General features: G+C 45.6%; 1 pseudogene across 1 annotated transcript; it reads right to left on the reverse strand.

Moving 5' to 3' along the window:
* Window positions 1-6,199: 6,199 nt before the first annotated feature.
* LOC144756034 (uncharacterized) lies at window positions 6,200-9,449 on the reverse strand (annotated as a pseudogene). Its single transcript, XR_013595011.1, has one exon. The product of XR_013595011.1 is annotated as an uncharacterized LOC144756034 (transcript).
* Between the last annotated feature and the right edge of the window lie 10,862 nt (window positions 9,450-20,311).

Genomic DNA, 20,311 nt, shown 5'->3' on the forward strand with positions numbered 1-20,311 from the left:
GTTAAACTGTTCTATATTATCCCTGGCGTTTGGGGTGCCTTCTGCTATATTATGCTGTTACATATTCACCAGCTTTTTCTGCTATCTCACAGCCTTCACCAAGTACAATTTATAACTGTTTTATCTCATTTAGAATAGACCCTGAAATGTCTTTGTGCGCCTCTAGCATACCCTGCTTTTGCCGCTGGGCCTGTTCTTCCGGAGTCCCCATCCCTGGACATGTTCTGCTGCTGTGCCTGGGCTGCTAATAAGCAGTGTCAGAATGGCCTGAGGAACTTGACTGAGGATGACATCACACACTATCCTTCATCTCATTGCACTGTGGCCATTTGCTGACTGACTGGCATACCATCAAATAGGGATCATGGACGTAGACTGCCCATAAACTAATTAACTTCAGTGCATTAAAATACATCTGTGGTGAATATCAGGTAGAAGTGAATGGATACTTAGCCTCTCTACAGGATATTGTGGTGGTAGGATGAGGGCATAAGAGATGAAGTGCTATTATGAATGAATGAATGAATGAATGAATGTAGCATTCATATAGTGCCGGCTTACTCCGATGGAGTATCTCCATGCTAAGCAGTAGCCACATACCAGGATCAGAACTAGTCAGAAGCAGGTAGACCCAATGCTCCGACTAACTCTGTCTAAAGATCCAGGTCTTCGGGTTTTTACGGAAACTTGCCTCAGAAGGTACAAGTCTCAAGTTGAGTGGCATTGAGTTCCACAGCTTGGCTGCACAGAGACCAAAAAAGCAACTCCCCAGTTGTGCATGACTCACTCTGGGAATTATTGCCAGAGCTGCTTCCCCAGATTGAAGTACTCTGGAAGGGGTGTAAGCATTGATCAAGGGGAAAAGATAGCTAGGACCCCTCCGATTTATTATTCTGTGCATAAAACACAGAACTTTAAATGAGATTCTGGGTTTAATAGGAATCCAGTGAAATTCAGCCAGACAGGGGCTTATAGTGGTCCATTTCAGATTTCTTAATAGCATCCTGGCTGCTGCATTTTGTACTCTTTAAAGCATTGCCAGTCTGCCTTCAGAAATCCCTAAGTAGAGCACCTTGCAGTAATCAAGCCAGGACAACAGCAGGGCCTGTTACTGTGTTTTTGTGCTGAGTCCGGTATTAGCCTCAAAAACTTCCTTAACAGCCTCAGCACTCCAAAACAGGTGCCCACTGTGGCCCTGATCTGATTTTCAAATGATAGCTGAGCGTCAAAAAGGATTCCTGTATTTTTCACTCTAAGTTCAGAATAGAGGTGGGGCCCAAATCAATAGTCCAAAATATTATTAGATCGTGCACTGCGTGAGTTTAACATTGGTTATACTGATTAACCGTGCTCCAGAGAATCGTTCCCTGCTCGGGAGAGTAAGTATATGAATAGGGTTGCAACCCCACTCTTATGGGGTGTCTCTCCGGGCACAGGCTGAGGGGTGCTGAATGCTAGAGCCAAAGTAAACAAAGACTGCTTGACAAAGTTATTCTTCCATATGTTTTAGTGTTCAAAATATATTCATTCCATATATTTCTTCAATGCATATAATAATATGTTCCATAATAAATCATTAATGCGGTTTATCACATTTAGACTTTTTCCCTATGCATTTCGGCATATAGCCTTCGTCAGGGGAATGTCAGTCTGTAATAAATTAGCGTTCCTCTGAGACCGATGTGTCGGACATGATCGCTCGTGTCTTCCGTGAGGACTGGATTCAGTCACTAAAACATATGGAAGAATAACTTTGTCAAGCAGTCTTTGTTTACTTTGGCTGTAGCATTTAGCACCCCTCAGCCTGTGCCCGGAGAGACACCCCATAAGAGTTGGGTTGCAACCCTGCCCAAATCAATAGGCCACCATGCCGAGGACCAGATTGAGGGCTGTTTTCCAACCACTGTTTTGTCTGCATTTAACTTCAGGCATCTAGCCTGCATCTATGTCGCTAGGTCAGCTAGACAGAATTTGAAATTTACTGCAGCCCTCTTGTCATTGTTTGCTAGTATGATAAATACTTGAGTGTCATTGGCATATGACACCATTCTCACTCCATGGCCATTGATAACGTCAGTCAGTGGGCAGAGATATAAGCTAAAAAGAGTAGGACTCAGTGCTGATCCATGGGGCATTTCCCACTGTAAGGGCATAATGTAAGAGGTATATGGCTTCTTAGTTACCTGGAGACAGCGCTTATGGAGAAAATCTGTAATCCATTCAAATGCTCTACCCTATATGTCCTGTGTCCACAATCCTTCCAGTAGCACAGTGTGCGAGATTGTGTCGAATGCAGCGCTAAGATCCAGCATGATGAGAGCCCCAGTTTTCCCTTCGCCAGCCACCCTGCGTGGCGTCTTTGAGGCCAGAAGCAAGGCAGATTCCATACTATACAGCGCCTGAAATCCGATTGAGTCTCATGAAGGAGATTGTTCTCTGTAATGAACTCCTTCAGTTGATAATTGACATTCTTTTCAGGCAGTTTTGCCAGGAAAGGAAGCAGGGAGATACGGTGAAAATTCTGTGGTTTAGAAGAGTCAAGAGATTTTTTTTTTTTTGAGGAATCACCATTCCGTGTTTCCACTCAGCAGGAAGTAAGCTGGCTTCAAACTTTGCCACTGGATTGAAGCTAGCCTGGCTGATGACGGCTGATTAGCAAGAAACTGGTGCCAGGATGCTTGTTTCCGGTCCAGGGAAGACATGGCTTGGCAGTTTGGGCTGGACTGTTCCCATGAGGCACAGGGTCAGACTAATTTGCATATGGCCATGCCTGAACTGGGGTGGCGGAGTGAGCTAAAAAAAGATGATGGATTAAACCCAGATCAGTTGACTGGGGGTGAGTGCTTGCAATGTTCAACACTCAGTCCATCATCCCCTTTGGTTTTGCTTTAGCCGGCTTCAAACGACAGATTAAGCACAAAACATAATCTAGGAGCAAGGGCTTGATAAGTTTCTCACTTTAAAGAGCGCAGTTAAATAAAGCATTGGCAAAGCCAATACGTCTCAGCTTTAGGAACTATTGGCTTTGCAATTTAGCAGTCCTGTGCAGCATAAAAAGGAAACAAAAAAATGGTGTTATGACGCAGCCACAGCAGCTGTGTCATTTTGTAGGCATGTGCACCACACATGCATGTGCCTACGAAATGGACTGTTTTTTTTTCCTTTTTTATTTACTGATCCACTTTGTAATGATAATTTCTTTTAAAAGTTACCACCTTTTTTTAAAGAAAATAGGTGGGAGGAGGCAACAAGGAGAGCTAGGGTGGAAGCAACACACCGGGCACTGGTAGAGGGATGAATCAGGGTGGACAGGAACAGAAACAACACATAGGGTGGCGGGAGAAGTGCACAACACAGGCAAAGGAGAACAAAGTAGAGTGCAATGAACAGAGCGATACAGGCGAGAGAGAGAGAAATATGAAATGGGGAGAAGCACACAGGTGAAAAACCAATGTGAAGAAGCAAACAAGAACAATCGCAACACAGAGTTGGGTGTCGTGTTAGAGATGCACACAGGCAAGAGAAAACATGGAGCACAGTGTAGGAACAACGAGAAGTGCATGTGGGAGACAGCTGGAAAACACACATACTCTCATGGAGTGCTAAACCAAAAAGAGAAAAAGAGCGCCAAAATGTAGGCAGTGGAAGAACACAGGTAATGAGGGAATGGTCCAGGGAAAGGACATTCACAAGAAGAGGAAGATAAGCCCCCAAAGCAGTCTTCAAAGCAGGATTGACTGTGTTTGCAGGTTGCTTTATTAAAAGCATGTCTTTTGATGAACACTAAGGGCCGGATTCCGATCTGGCTCGGAAGGGCTCGAACGATGTTCGGAGCCCTTCCGACCGCATCGGAATGTGCCGGCCGGATTCCTTTCCGACCGAGCCATTCCGATGGGCTCGGTCGGAAAGGAATCCGACTTGGATTTCTGGATGGCTTACAATGGGCTCGGAGAGCCCGTCCGCTGTCCGGAAATCCTTCAGTACTCCCCCGGTCGCCTCTTTACGACCGAGGCAGTACGATGGCAGTTTTTCACTGCCTTTTCGTGCCGGTGTTTCCGTCACGGAAAGGCAGTCGGAAACTGTCTCTGGGGGCCCCCAGCAGGGCCCCCATGGGTGCGAGGCCGCAGAATGGCGGCCTGGGGGTACCTATGGTGCCCCTCTGTTGATCCCTGCACCCGGTGGTAGGCACCCTGGGGTGCCGGCCATAGGGTGCAGGGATGAACTGCACCCCTGCTTTTCACAATGCAGGCATGCATTCTGCTAGGAATGCATGCTCCCATTGTGAGGTATATGAGTGCGACCGAACAGGGTTCGGTTGCATCGTACTTGCAGGGCCGTAACTGACGACAGCTGGTCGGTCGGTTACGGCTCCTGACCGATGTCAGACGGACCTGAGTCCGTGCGGCATCGGAATCAGACCCTAAGTTTTCTTTTTCCCATTGCACAGCAACTAAAATGTACAAGACAATCAAACATGAAGTTTATGCAAATCTGAATTTACACAAGCACTTGTCCCAGGGTTCACAGCAACATCGTACCAGAGAGTTCCTTCTCAACATACTGCTCTCCTTAAGCTATGGACAAAATGTAGATGTGTGTTAATCTTTGATCTGACTTAGATTTACTCAATACCAAGAGGCATAGTTATAGGCAAGAACAAGTTACTCCAGAGTAAACAAATGCAAACATAGGTTACAACTTTCAATGAAAGCAACAATCAGGTAATGAGTTGAAAATGGTTGTTAAAAAAGGAAGAACTTCTACCGCAACTGAGAGCCACGCTTAGTGAAAAGGTGGTGCTAGTTAGGGTAGGGGGCTTACGATAGTGGTGGTGAGGGTGGTAGTGTTGGTGAGGGTGGTGAGAATAGCAGTGGTGGTGGTAACTCTGGTGAGGGTAGTGAGTGGGATGGTAGTGAGGGGAGTAGTGAGGGTGGTGGCAGGATGGTGGTGGTGGTTATGGTGGTGGTAGTTATGATGCTGAGGGTAGTGGTGGTAAGGGTAGTGGTGATGAGGGTGGTAATGGTAGTTGGGGTGGTGGTGGTTAGGGCAGTAATGGTGGTAGGGTAGTGGTGGTTTTGTGGTGGTGAGAGGGGTAGCGTTGTGGTGGTAGTTAGGGTGGTGGTAGGATAGTGGTCATAGTGGTAGGGTAGTGAGGGAGTTGAAGGAGTTGGTATTTAGGGTAGGGTGGGAAAAGAGGTGGGAGTGATGGTGATGGCTGTGTTTAGGGTGCTGGTGGTTAGAGTGATGGCGGTTATGGTGATAAGGTAGCATGGTTGTTAAGGTGCTGTAAGAGAAATGGTGGTGGTAGTAGGGTGGTAAACTGGTTAGAGTGGTAGTAGTTAGGGTGGTGGTGTTGGTGGTGAGAGTGGTGGTTAAGGTGGTGGTACATATACTGATGCAAGAGGGGGCACGGGGAAACAAACAACGAGGACCATGAGGAGGAATAAAGAAAAAAAAGTAACTCAATCCCAGCACAAGCATCAGAAACACACTAATCAAAAAGGAAGCAATTAGTACTTGGTCAAGCTCCACGGAAGGGACAAATTAAACGTGTACAAGAGTGGCAAAACGCCACGTCTTTCATATGTACTAGTGCATGTCATGTAAATGTGGCATTGTGTAGGCTGAAATGTATTTTGGTTCGTTGCTCCACTGAGCTTTGTAACATATTACTAATTAGGAGTGTGTGAAGTTGTTTTGCTAGCGAATGTTTCTATCTATGTATTACTGCTACCAAGAATATACCTTATTTTTCCAAGCTCTTTACTAATTTCCATACCTCTGCGTACCCCAACCCACGCCTCAGCCCTCCACATGTCTTTTAAATGTGGGTATGCTGTGTCGCTCGTTGGGGGATCTCAAGCTCACAACACCCCGAATATTACTGACTAAGCTATGCCCCAGTGTTTAGCTTTAGTGATGCTAGGGAGGAATGGGCTCATATGCTTTGAAGCAGACCATAAGGGGCAGGAGACCGGCCCTACAGCCTGTAATGCATCAGCGTGCCAGGCAAGAACCAGCTAAGGTTAATACCTGGACTATCAGTTGAGCCAGTGAATAAGTATGGTTCCTGCTACCTCCCTGGGTTCTTGGGAGCACACCGTGAGCTGTTTCGGTGCTGATGTGCAGTGTTTATTCTAGCAAATGCTCGGTCTTTCATTCACTCATCTTCAAATAAACAGAGGCATCATGCAGTAACTTCAAATGTATGTAATGTTTATTTTTTAGAAAAAATACTCAAATAGATTTCCCATTATTAGAATGCAAAACAAAAGTTCATAATGGCAGAACTGTATATAATAATAACCGTTAATTAAAAAAATATCAGTGCAAAACATAATCTGCAATAAAGCAAGAATAACTGTGCAATTAGTATTAAAGAATATATTCGGTTGTGTAAATTAAGACAACATAAGATTCAGAAATCGGTTTCAACGAGGATCCAGTATAGAAAACACGCTGTTTCATTACAATATGTAAATGAAACACACTATGTTCTATACTGCATGGATCCTCATCCTGCCAACTAAAACAAATATTTCACCGTGTGAGGAGGGGATGGGGCCTTGGGGCGGCAGGGCCTCGTACCGAGAAGTACTTTTGTCCCACCCGCCCCCAAACCCCGTTTTTAAAAGAAAGCATGGTGTTTTCACATCCCTTAATGGACACCGGCAGTGCAAAGCCTCCAAAAATAGGCTGGAAATCCACTGTTTGCAGTTGTTTTTTTGCTCGTTTTCTTGCCCCTGTCTGATATCAGCTCCTCGCTGGGTGAGCGTATGATGGAAGCCGATATCATTTGTCACACGGTGGCACCGTGTGAGTTGGCAGGTCTGACATAATGTATTATTCTCAGAATGCCATCAGTGAAAGAATACAAATATTTCCTCTCATAGCAGCTATATGAATTCAAAGCAGCACCACAGTCAAATTGTTGTTCACTTCCACAAATGACAACTTAAATATTTTGGTGCAGCCTGAGTGTGTGTGGGTGGTTTCACCTGATTATGTGCTTGTTTGTGATTTTCATCGGCTGGTTAACTTCTACATGCCAGTGATCAGATATCCTGCTCTACCCTGTAAGCTAATCCTGGCTAAGCAAAGGGTCAGTTGCATTCTGGGACTTGTAGTTGCTATGTTGTCATAGCTGCCAAGTTTACTAGGCCCGTGCGTGATGTGCTGCTCCAGTCTAGATTTCTTTTCTTTGAATTCTGGGACTGGTAGCCTTGTTTTTGTAATGGAAAAACACAATACTAGTTCAGGGCCCAGAATGTAAAGAAAATACCTAGACTGGAAAAGCATATCACGCATGGACTTGAGAAACTTGGCAGCTTTTCCATTTACATAAACATTAATATTGGCCATAAACAGAAAACACTTGCAGAGACACAAACGCATACAGATACAAATAAATACACTAACAACGTGCACATACAGACACAAGCACACTCGTAAATAATCAATCCCTCACGCTCCCGTCAACATTATCATAAATATATGTCCTTAAACAAACGCTTGCATAAACACAAACATACACATGCACCCAGTGACAGTGGTGATCACACACAAACAAACAAACACAATTTATGCCCACACAAAACATACATCTTTTCTACCAGTGGAATTAATATGCAAAAGTTACAATTATTCGTCCACGTGGGCTATTGTTGTAATGTATCCTAGTGCCATGGACAACGTATTCAGCCAGCCCTGTAGTCTACTTCAACGGTACTCTGTCTTATAATACTTGTAGTTGGCCTTTCTCCATTTCTTGCATGCTATATTAGCATACAGTGTTTGGCTAAAGCCCAAGGCAGACTGATGGAGTCATACATTAAACGGAGACACTTGGCCGGCCGCTATGCAGGTTACACTAATTTTTAAACATAATAAGAGTTAGGAATAGGAAACATTAACTATTAGTACAAATAAAATGAATCTGTTTTGTTCATCTCAAACTTGGCATTACACAAATCGCCTGGACACCGTGCTAATGCTTGTCCTCGTATTCTGAAAGCATAGACCCTTTAAGCAGGAGTAACTATGGAGGGGCAGAGAATGAACATGCTGGAACTCCCTCCTGTGTGGTAGGTTCTTTCGCCACAGACCTCAGTATGTCTTTGTTGAAGTAAGCTTGAGCTGTCAAAGTAATCGAAATTCAAGCTGCTGTAATTCTATCTGCCAACAGTTCCAGTATAGACCCACAAAGAGATATCATTTAGTAGTTAAGTTGTCATCTACGGGGCGAAAGGACTTGTAGTCTACCTTACTACTAGGCCATGTGTGATTTTGGACAAGTCACTTTGTCTCTATGTGCCTCAGTTGCCAAAGCTGTCAACACTGGGAGCCCCTAGAAACAGGTTGAAGACCACAATTAAGTGCTATTTTAAAAAAATAGCACAATTGCAAGCTGATTGGTTGGTGGTTGATCATCTTGACATACGTGTCCTGAATACCTCGCCAGTACATCTGCTGGATGCTTAGAACAGCCTGGTCTTCTTGCGCAGCTTCACCATCTAGGCATATTCTTCCTGCGCTTCTTTACCATCTCCGACAGCTTCTCCAACCCTTCCACCAGCCCATCACCAGTGGTGGCACAGCAGGCCTGCACGTGCCACTCGTGGCCCTCCAGCATCAGCAGCCCTAGCTCTTCCATCAGCACTGAGAGACACTTTGCCCCAGGAAGGTCCTGCTTGTTGCCCAGGACCACCAGCGGCACACCCCGCATCTCGTCGCTCTCAAAGATGGCTTTCAGCTCAGACCGGGACTCATCGAATCGCTTAGGGTCGGCACTGTCCACCACAAAGAGCAGCCCATCTGTGCTGGTGAAGTAGTGCTTCCACAGGACCCGGAGTGTGGTTTGGCCGCCCACGTCCCAGACAGTAAAGGTCAGACCCTTCATGGGCTCCAACGTTTCCACGTTGAAGCCGATGGTGGGGATGGTGGCGACGGACTCGTTCAGCTTCAGCCTGTAAACAATGGTCGTTTTGCCAGCGGCGTCCAGCCCCAACATTAGGATGCGGGCCTCAAGGCCATGGAAGCTCTTCAGCGCCTCGTGGATTGTGCTGAGAAAGATCCCCATGATGCCAGCCAGACACCAGATCTCCAAGAGTCTTCTGTATCTGGTGGTCTCTGGAGAACTGGACCCAGTCTTTTTGTGCAACCCTCCTATTTACCTCGTTCTTCTGGTGGTAAACGTGCTTCGAGGCACAAGAGTCGAGGTCGTGCACTCTAAATCATAAATTAAATGCAGTTTTTTCCTCATGTGATCTGGGCGGTAGCGAGAGCGCTCTGTAAGCACCCGCTCCATTGTCTCGGTATTTATAACGAGCAGCTCTCCTGAGAAGTGGCAGTGCAGGTTTCTGATCCTGAAACAAACATCATATTTTATAAGCTACGTTTTGATTGGTTAAGGCCTGAGCGAAGTATTCCAACGTATCATTACTGCCAACTCTGTCAGAGCATTGCTGGAAGGCGACCTGCTGGAACCGTACACTGCTTCCTGGAGCGGTCGGTGTGTGACGTCAAGGGAAGCGACGCAGCGGCAGATGAAAGCCAGCTTGTTGAGACCGAAACAGCAAGAGTCTTTCCGATTGATTAAGAACCGCCTCCACCGAAATGTCTGCCAAATGTATTCGGAACTTAATACATAGGAGTGCATGCAAACGTTTTGCAACTCGAAAGAAGGATAACAAAATAAAATGGGGGGACTTCATTTCCCCAATGATGTAAGTTGAGCCAAAGGCAATTTTAAGCGGGCGAAGGCTAAATTTGATGCCGTTTTTGTTAGAAAAATCAGGAGTCTCCTACCTGAATCGGGCCAGTTGGCAAGTTTGATTAGAATGCTAGTTTTCATTTTGATCACGCAGACTTTTTGCTCACAAAATGAAAAACTGCACATATTGTAATGGAGAAAAAGGGTTATTCGATTTGTTTTCTTGAACCAGACAGACATACAAGGGGGGGCCAATAGGCCCCCACGCAAGCATGGCGGGGCCCGGCCCCTCCCACACCCCGTCCCTTTCGGGGCCGCTTGCCCCGCGCCCTCGCCCCGGAAGTACTTGTGTGCTTCCGGGGCGAGGGGGCGGGGTCGCGGCGGCGAAAGGGTTAAAAGCCTGGGGAGCGCGGGAAGCGGCCTCTTTGTGCCCGCGCTCCCAGGCTCGCTCCTCGCCCCACCGTGGGGCCGTGTAATTTTCTATCTTTTTATTTCAGGTGTGCTTCGTGGCGGCGGAGGACTGCGGGGGTTTTCCTGGATCTCAGGCCGACGCGTTGTAGGAGCGGAGCAGAGCGGGAGAATCTACGTGACCAAGCGGGAGTGGCGATCGGAAGAATGCGACCTACAGAGGACTGCGGTGGGGGAGCGGTGGACCGGTGGACCTGCGGTTGCGACGGTGGAATGGCCTGCGGTGTTTGGATGAGTACACGGTATGTGTTGATGTGCGCCAATGTGTGGTGTGCTCTGTGAAAGCAGAAATGCCTTAAGGGATGCTCGATGTGCATCGCATGTGAATGGGTGTCTGCAGACTAGGTACTCCAGCGTGCTGTCCGGGACTACCAGGTTGGCGGCAACAGGGATACACTTTTGCGGAGATGCATTTGGTACGCAGGAAAATGTCTATAAAGAACAAACCCGCAGGTCCGCCGCTCTTTCTGTATGTTAAAAGAGCCAGTTAATTCAGTCAATATGCGTAACTTGATATGCTCATACACGAGACATTACAAACGATTCACTAACAAAAATGGATGAGAGAAAAAATATCTACGTTTCGCTTCTTCACACTGTACTTGTGCCAGTTCCAAGCACTGTCAATAACGGGACGATACACTAAAGAGGAACGCCATCTTCCTATGACCTGTGCATAGAAACACAAATAAAAAGCAGATTTCTAAAAAAAAAAATGTAGGTGCGCACTTTACACTAAGTTAAAAGGCAGGGGGCACGGGAGAATTATTGCCACAGCAGCAAGCGTATGGTAAAGGGGTGGAGCCTACGAAAAATGAGGGGTTAACATATATTGTTATTGCCCGACTTCTGCATGTTTGTTACCACGTGGAGGACGTGTTCTTTATTTTCAAACTAATAGAAAGCGGCTTCCATATTAAAAATATATAAACTTCCATGAGTATGTCTAACCCTCACCGTGCGCCTTTTGAATCAGAGGAAATTCTGCGGCACACTGAAAATGCTTTTTCAGAGAGAATTACCGTCCCCTACGGTCCCACACTGTTAGGAGGCCTTGCTCTATTTTTTGCTAAAGAGTCGATTTACATGTTTTCCTGCGTGCGAAGGACCATGTCAAACATTTGTCAATACCAACAAAGATTTAACTTTGTTTATTTTTACATCATTCTGGATGGCCACCCCATAACACTCTTCTAAGAAAGAGGGAAACAAACGGGGCAATCCCTTCAGAAATCTCACAACACTATGAGACTTAAATAAAAAAGGCTGATATGATAAACAAAGAAAGACAGACAGCATTTAGCAGTGCCCACATCAAAGCCTTGCTGGGCAAGATAGGAGCGCAAAACGCAGGGAGGATGGTTGCTGGTGGTTGTATCTTCCGGCTGGCTTGCGCGAATTTAAACCAATCATTACATTGGTCACGCCCCGTTGAGAAACACATTCCCTGTTTTCATCCACAATTTTATGTGCATGTCTTGGCGCGCGCTACGCTGTCTGCAGGATCTGAATTTATTTATGTGAACAGACGAGGGTTGTTTTTAAGGGATAACGCTACCCGCCTTCTCCGCGCAGTTACCCCGTGTCTGGAGCAAGGAGGGAGCTGTGCATTTCAAAGTACTTACAAAATAGGATGAGTTATCAAGTGGAGTGTGTCGTTGGGTTTAATCACTCTAGTTGGATGTACGTTGGGGAATGCTGCGGTGTACTCAATGGATGAGGTCACCCTGGCACAATTTCACAAGTCCTTCGGTTAGTGATGTGTTAGTAATGTCAAGCCCAGCGCTGGGGGGGGCAATGGGTGAGGCGAGCGGTTGTGGCCGCCTGACTGGGACACAGGCCCAAGGTTTCTATTTAACAAAATAAGCACTGTGGGTTTAACTAGCTCTATCCGGTAGAAAGCCCTCGTACACTATTCGAGTGGGCGTTTTTATTCCAGAGCATAGTAATTCGAGGTATGTCAAGATACTTATTCAGCTGTAAGGGCAGTTTCTCTTCCAGCGGGACCGTTTCCCTCACGCTTTCCATTGTAATTGTCAGTATCTGATTACTGATTATGCCCCGGGACCTGGGTCATCGGTTAGCGGCTATTGTGTGTCTTCCTTTGTCAGACATTATCTCTATAAAACTGAGGGTTGTTGGCTAGAGTATTACTGCACGTGGGCGACAGAGTATTCTGTACAATAAATTCGAGCCTGTCCCTGCGTTTTACATCAATTATGCTCAAAATTGCCGTTAAAACACATATCTTGGGATTAAGGTGGAAACATGATAGGCCCAACTCCGTTCTGTATAAAGAGCCACAGTGGAATCATATTTTCATGCTAGAAGTGACGTGATCAGTCCAGTTCAGTTTCGAAGGGCCAAAGTGGATGTATTAATGTTTACACGGTGCTATACCGTTTGGCTCCACTTTGGTGGAGAAGTGTGGCTCAATGGTTAGAGTGGCAGACCCTGATGCAGAGGTCTAGCCCGGGACCAGGAGTCAATCCCCTGTCTTTGCTGGTCTTGGCTCAATTTACCAGCAACTGCCAGCCTCTGATGTTCACGAATTTTCATTTAAGTACAATAGTGGGGTAGGAAGGCACTATCCCAGATCCTATCACACCTGTTTACAAGCAAGTTGGTCCAGTGAACTGTAGACCGGGGGACCACCTGCTATTGGGGATGGCAATCAGGCAGTGGGAATTTTAAGTAGAATTGTGTAGGTAGGTTAAGTACTATCCCACATCCTATCACACCTGTTTACAAACAAGAGGGTTCAGTACATAGTTGGCCGGTGTGACCACCGGCTACTGGTGATAGCAATATGGCAATGGGCCATGTTAGCTCACAAGTTATTTAAAAGGATGGGTCAGGGCCATAATAAATTGCCTGCTGAAATTGGAAGAATTTTATCTTTTTCTTAAAATCAGGAATGTCCAATGTAGGCACAGGAGGGCTGCACCCATGACAGATTGGCAGGATAGCCAACACGCTTTAAAAAATGTTATATTTAGAGGCACTGTATCTAAATGCATTTAATATGTTAATTCTAATCTCAGGGATGCTGCCCATTGTACACCTACAGTGGGGCAAGAACACGTCAAACGATCATTTGTCAGAAGGGTTAAGTGCAAGGAACATGAAAAGCTGCCCACATGGGTTTAAAGGCTGTGACATTAGGATAACAGTTGCTGTGCCCTCGCTGTTCCTGTATGACTCAGCAACAAGACAGTCGGGGTAGCTACTTATGTGGTAGTTAGACAATGTGACCATGAGGGCTGGGCGGGCACTGCAATCTGATCCCTGCTTAACACCCTCCTTGCACTGATCCCGCAACCCCATAATAATTTTTCTGGGTGCGGGAATTTTTTAGTGTTTTCACTTCACCTGGGTATCTGCCCGCTACTTACAACGGTAACATGGCAGAGTGGTCTATGTAATCGACAATACTAGTTCGGGGTGACCGGGGGGCTTGCTGATTCAAGTTACACTTGCGTACGTGCTTGCCTCGGCCTATATGCACTTGCGAGTCGACTTAACAGCATTTGGCACTTAATTCTTCCCCACCTGTTTTTTGCCCAAGTAAGTCAGCCATACCAAAGGTCAGCCAGGAAATTGCCATTCCATAGTAGACCTGTTAGTTTCAGGTAATTTCCCCAGAGGACATAGAGCACGCAAAAAACTCACTATAGTAGAGTGGAGCTAAAGAGGAGGGTCGCGACCATGCCTAAATCCCATCTCTGATACTGCTGGTGCTCTTATATGGGCAGGAGGGTCAGACAGATTTGCAGATGAACAGGGCTGAACTGGGGGAGGCAGAATGGGTTGATGAACGGTAACACATTAAACCCTGATCTTTTGAAACTAATGTTGCATCATGATTTACAATAGGTGGCGGTATACTATGAATTGATTGGACAATCATGTGTGGCAGCGGGGGGGCCACCTGCTACTTGAAACTAGTTAGGGAAATGATGCTCAGTCTGGGATCATGATAATAATATATATAGGTTATGGTTGCCCCTTAGTTATATTACGCGTTACCACTGTCAGCCACGATCCAAGCCAACAGTCAGGCGCAAGGGGTTCGATACTTAGAACACGTATATCTCATCAAGTTGTGATTGGGTGGGTGCCAATACAAACGGACTGTTCCTTTTGAACTGATATCCTAATCATCCTTAAGGAGTCATGAGGGCGTTATGGTATGCACTGGGGACTCCATGCTTTGTGTCGCTGCACTGCACACTGGGTAGTGTTTGTTAATGAAGGCCATTTTACAGGGCACTCCTCGTAACACTAATACAGTCACGCTACAAGGGAACCCAAACTGAGGCTATGCTCAACACTTAGTCGGAAGTGTTTAGGAGTATGCATCTGACGCTAATCGTATCTCAAACGTGGCAAGGGATGGCAATGTAAGACTAGCACATGTACTGCAGTTATCGCCAGAAACACTAATGGTTTGTGTTTATCTTTTTCATTTATGTATGGCCGGGTCCATGGTGGATATCTGGAGTGCTCCGCATCACAACAGCTGCTACAGGTGGACAGCCCAAGGGATGCTGACGTCAGGTAGAGGATGGCAAACAACAACGCAAGTGTGATGGGCGAGCGATCAAAGGACGCAGGAGGTGCCAACACAGAGTTGATTGTTTTGGTGTGTAAGCCCTTATATTGGGCTGGCGGCAGTAATGTAGCAGGATGTGGTTTCACAAAATGGCAGTATTTGCCGTAACAGGAAAAGGTATACCTACAGTAACGGCGCCTGTGCACGCAGGGCCACCAGTGTCAGCATGATATGCATAGATCAACGAATGGTAAGTGACAACGGTAGAGATGGGACAGTACACAAGGGTGTGCATTCCTAGCTTCGGCAACCCCAGGAATGATAGGCCTATGCAACGCCTCATTTCCCCGGTTCAGGAAGTGGGGACTTCCATGGTAAATGTAGTACCATTCACTTAACACTTTCCAGAGCGTAGTGGCGAGGTGTGGAGGGTTAGCAGACTGTACAGTAGGCCAGTGGGAAGAGTAGAATGGGAGTACCAGGATACCCCCGGTCACAGCATCTACAGGGACCCTCGAGAGGCGTGCCCCCACACCCTCGTTCATGTTAGGACATGGGGTAACGATGATAGGACCCAGATTGCACCATGGGGGGCTGCGTTTTCCCCCGGCTGCACGTAAGAGGGGGGGGGGAATTAGGCGAGTGCACGGAGTCACTCGGTGAAGAATCACTCAATAAAGAGGATCTACACTTGGTTGGAGAAACTATTTCATACACATTATTGACAGAATATCCCACAAGGGGTCATCTCAGGACCAGGTAGATTAGATTATATTAACAGTCGGCTGATAATGAGGAGTTGACGTTTATTAAAGGCTCTACTCACAGGCGGGGGGGTCCAGTGGACAGAGTCAGGGATGCCATAGGGGTGGGGAACAAAATAGCAGGGGTAGGGGGTTTTTGGATTAGGAAGTTATGACCTTTCAGTGTAGGCGGTTGGGGGGGGGGGCCAGATAGTCGGTTAACTACCTGGCCTGTGGCGGTAAGGTCATTAATCGGTGAGCAGCATTTTAAGGTCCTTACGGGGGGGCGGACCCATTCACGAAAGGGGCTGCCCGCGGGAGGGGCCATTGGTCTCTCTCAGAACTTCAGGGGCAGGATATGATATCCCGTTTTAAAGGGTGCGGGGGAGGGAGTCTACGCTTTCCTCAGGCTGGTAGCCACCCCTCACAACACTATGACGTCACTAAGGTGCGCGAGTGTCTGGGCCCTCCTGTTATGGTTAAATGGAGTTCAGGGAGCGCACGTGGGTGTAACGTGCCCTGGGTTGCGCATGCGCATCTTCAACGTGAGAGCGCAGCTGTAAAAGGATCTGACACCGGTTGGCGACCTTGCCGTAGGACTTTATTTAAAATATTAGAATGCAGTTTAATTTTCAGGATGATTAGATTACGTTAGGAAACACGCTGTACTAGCTATTTGTTAAGGTTAGCCCATCATACCATGTCGAAACGGATGTCAATCTAATCTTCTGAAAAGTGTGCATTTTAATAATTGTCAGAAATGTTTATTTGATTAAAATTTTTGATTTGTTTTTATATTTTAATAAATACGGCCAGGGGGGGGGCCCTGTACCCCCCCTTGACTTCCAAAGACCCCCATGTGTTGACTGGTTGAGTTGGGTACTTCAGTCAGTGTGTTAAGGGGGGAGGTGGCCGGCAGTCCAAGACCATGATACAAGGGGGGGCCAATAGGCCCCCACGCAAGCATGGCGGGGCCCGGCCCCTCCCACACCCCGTCCCTTTCGGGGCCGCTTGCCCCGCGCCCTCGCCCCGGAAGTACTTGTGTGCTTCCGGGGCGAGGGGGCGGGGTCGCGGCGGCGAAAGGGTTAAAAGCCTGGGGAGCGCGGGAAGCGGCCTCTTTGTGCCCGCGCTCCCAGGCTCGCTCCTCGCCCCACCGTGGGGCCGTGTAATTTTCCCCACCCTCCATCCCTTGTTAGCAGACCTTGGGGCCTGGCAAATGGTAAGAATCAGGTTTATCAATGTGCCGGACTATAGGTTAGGGGGTTTGATCCAGTAGGCCTTGAATTTCCCGTTTACTGGAAGGTAGAACAGATGTAAATATTTTGTGCAGTGCCGTGATATTTAACTAATTCTCTCCTTAGGCCTTTTTTCCCGCTTACAGGAGTATCTGTATATGTATATGTTTTGTGCTTTGCTGTGTATTAACAATTTTCTCCTTAGGCCTTTTTTCCTTTTAGAATAGCAATGTCGTATTTATTATGTGTGTCTGGCGGTAAGGTCATTAATCGGTGAGCAGCATTTTAAGGTCCTTACGGGGGGGCGGACCCATTCACGAAAGGGGCCGCCCGCGGGAGGGGCCATTGGTCTCTCTCAGAACTTCAGGGGCAGGATATGATATCCCGTTTTAAAGGGTGCGGGGGAGGGAGTCTACGCTTTCCTCAGGCTGGTAGCCACCCCTCACAACACTATGACGTCACTAAGGTGCGCGAGTGTCTGGGCCCTCCTGTTATGGTTAAATGGAGTTCAGGGAGCGCACGTGGGTGTAACGTGCCCTGGGTTGCGCATGCGCATCTTCAACGTGAGAGCGCAGCTGTAAAAGGATCTGACACCGGTTGGCGACCTTGCCGTAGGACTTTATTTAAAATATTAGAATGCAGTTTAATTTACAGGATGATTAGATTACGTTAGGAAACACGCTGTACTAGCTATTTGTTAAGGTTAGCCCATCATACCATGTCGAAACGGATGTCAATCTAATCTTCTGAAAAGTGTGCATTTTAATAATTGTCAGAAATGTTTATTTGATAAAAATTTTTGATTTGTTTTTATATTTTAATAAATACGGCCAGGGGGGGGGCCCTGTACCCCCCCTTGACTTCCAAAGACCCCCATGTGTTGACTGGTTGAGTTGGGTACTTCAGTCAGTGTGTTAAGGGGGGAGGTGGCCGGCAGTCCAAGACCATGATTTCAATAGGTTGAGCATCTACTGCAGGTATCAGTTATCCTTCACGGGTTCCCTAACCCCTTTCCTTCCCTTTTTTTCTCTCTATATCTTCCTTTTACTCTTAGCTCTGAACTTCTAATACTTCTATCTACCACTGCCACTCCCACCTTTTGTCTCACGCTGCATTTCTCTGACATGGTACTCATTAAATAGTCCAGTCCTGTTTGCGGTGTACCAAGCAAATGAAACCAGGTGATCCCCAAGAATTGACCCCGTTTTTTTCAAAATGTGGCAAAGGTGTCTCCAAATGTCAAAAATGAATTCATTGTGCCAGTGGTATCAGTTTGCCCTGGGTGCCCCTTATGCCAAAAATTACACGAAATATGACAGTGGCAGCATTTTTCTATTTATGATGTCCATATACTATGCATTGACCCTTGAGTCAAAAATTGGTTCTCTGACACAATATCGAAACCAAAAATATTGTGATACAGGAATATTATGTCAAATACATCAATCACAAAAATATATATTTTTTATACATATATTGGTAAATACATAAATATTGAGAAAAAAATAATTTTACACATATATCGAAAAAATATAAATGAAAAATATTTTTTGTAATACTTATCTAGTTAAAACAGTATTAAATATTTTAACATATAACACTACTATAATGCAAATTAAATATATTTCAGTAATATTTAAAGATATATTTAAATGCATACTTAACAAACACACACACATATGAATGTGTATATATTTATGTATGCACTATTGCAGTTTTTTGCACAAAAAACAGCATGCACTTGCGCTTTACTAAACAACAGTTTTCTGTAAGTACTGTGATAAAAAATTATGGTATTTTACTGACATTTTACAACATATGTCCTATTATACGAATTAATTTGATGATTAATGCTTATTTCTTGAAATACCTCTGTTCCATTCAAATTCAGTTTGGTTTTTAGGCAATGTTTTCGTATTTTACCGAGATTTCAGTAGTACATGTTTGTTATTGACTCACATGCATTGCAATGACCTGCCAGTATGTCTTCTATGTCTTCTATGACTCAACACTACCCTCTCATGTGACGATCATCATCCAATCACTGGCAGTATATAATGGTGTACCTTTCATTAATACATTGTCATGTGAACAAGGCTCTTGCGAGCCGAAACGTCATGAGACTGAACCTGCACCTTAAATAAAAACTTGGAGCACTATACTTGGTCCGTGCCCGTTGGCTTCCTTCCTGGCTGGAGTAGATCCAGAGCGTGAGAGGAGTGGCGTTGTGGTCGATATTTATATACACATATACAATATAAAACTATTTAAAAAAAATATTAATTATAACCTATATTTTACATTTATAATTTTTTTTAAAATACCAATCTAACAACTATTGGCCTGATTGCGATGTCAGTCGGATCGAAACTGATGACCATCGGTTGCGAAATAACTGACATCTGCCCCTGTGTTCCACCCTCCGTATAATGTGGTAGTCTCGGAGGCAGGATGCGGAGGGACCAACCACCGCTGTTCTGACGGGCTCAAGGAGCCCATCGGCCCAGTGGTCTGAATGTAATCCCTACAATAAGAGCAGTGCAGTCTCATGCACCGCTGTAGAAATTATAATGTCCCTTTCGGGAAACGGACTAGCAGGGCCCCCGTCCCACCGAGGCTCTGCTAAGAGGTGGTGTCTGCCACACGGTGCATGGATGTTTGCAAACATCAATTTTCATAATGCAGGGTGTGCAGCGGGCGTTCCAACTGCTGCACAAGTCCTAGTAGGTAAATGGATGTTTACGACCGCCTCATGGGCGATCGCATCCCAAGTCGTCGGATGGAACCGCCAACTGCTTGTCGGTCAGTTTCCATTTCGACACGATGCGAGTCGGGGCCTAAGTATATATATATATATATATATATATATATATATATATATATATATATATATATATATATACGCTGACGCTCCCACAGCGCACCGCACAAGCCAGCACTCCCCAGGAGAAGAACGGACACCAAATCCGGTAATGGATGCAGCAGAGTATTTTTATTTATTTCATTTCAGTGTGTCAAGGGTGCCGCGATCTGACGCGTTTCGGCGATCCTGTCGCCTTGCTCATATATATATATATATACCCTCCAATGGGGGGGAGAATACAGGACACATAAAGGCGGGGGCGGAGCTACATTCGGACTAACAGCGGCATCTGAGGAAGGCCACAGCGCCGAAATGCATCATGCCCATGCTGTTTTTAAATAAAGTTTTTCTTGATTGTCACCGTAGTGGCCTCTTACCTTCCTGACTCGGATTCCTTGAACTTGGATATATATATATATATATATATATATATATATTTACAGACACATAAAAATAAATATTACATGTAACAAATAGACTGAATTTTGAAAAAATATTTCCAATTTAATTTTACATAAAAAGTAAACAATAGATAACAATAAGTTTGTCTAAAAAGATGTTACAAATTACATACATTTATATATAAAATTAAATACAAAAATACATAATAATATTTAAATAATACAAAAAAAACTATTACATTCAAATAATAATACATATATTATTCCTACTGCAGTATGTGCAACAGTAGGTAAAGCATTGGACACAGAAGGGGTCGAATTTACTATTCCCACG

Source organism: Lissotriton helveticus, chromosome 5_1, assembly GCF_964261635.1.
Source record: "Lissotriton helveticus chromosome 5_1, aLisHel1.1, whole genome shotgun sequence".
Classification (NCBI taxonomy): domain Eukaryota; kingdom Metazoa; phylum Chordata; class Amphibia; order Caudata; family Salamandridae; genus Lissotriton; species Lissotriton helveticus.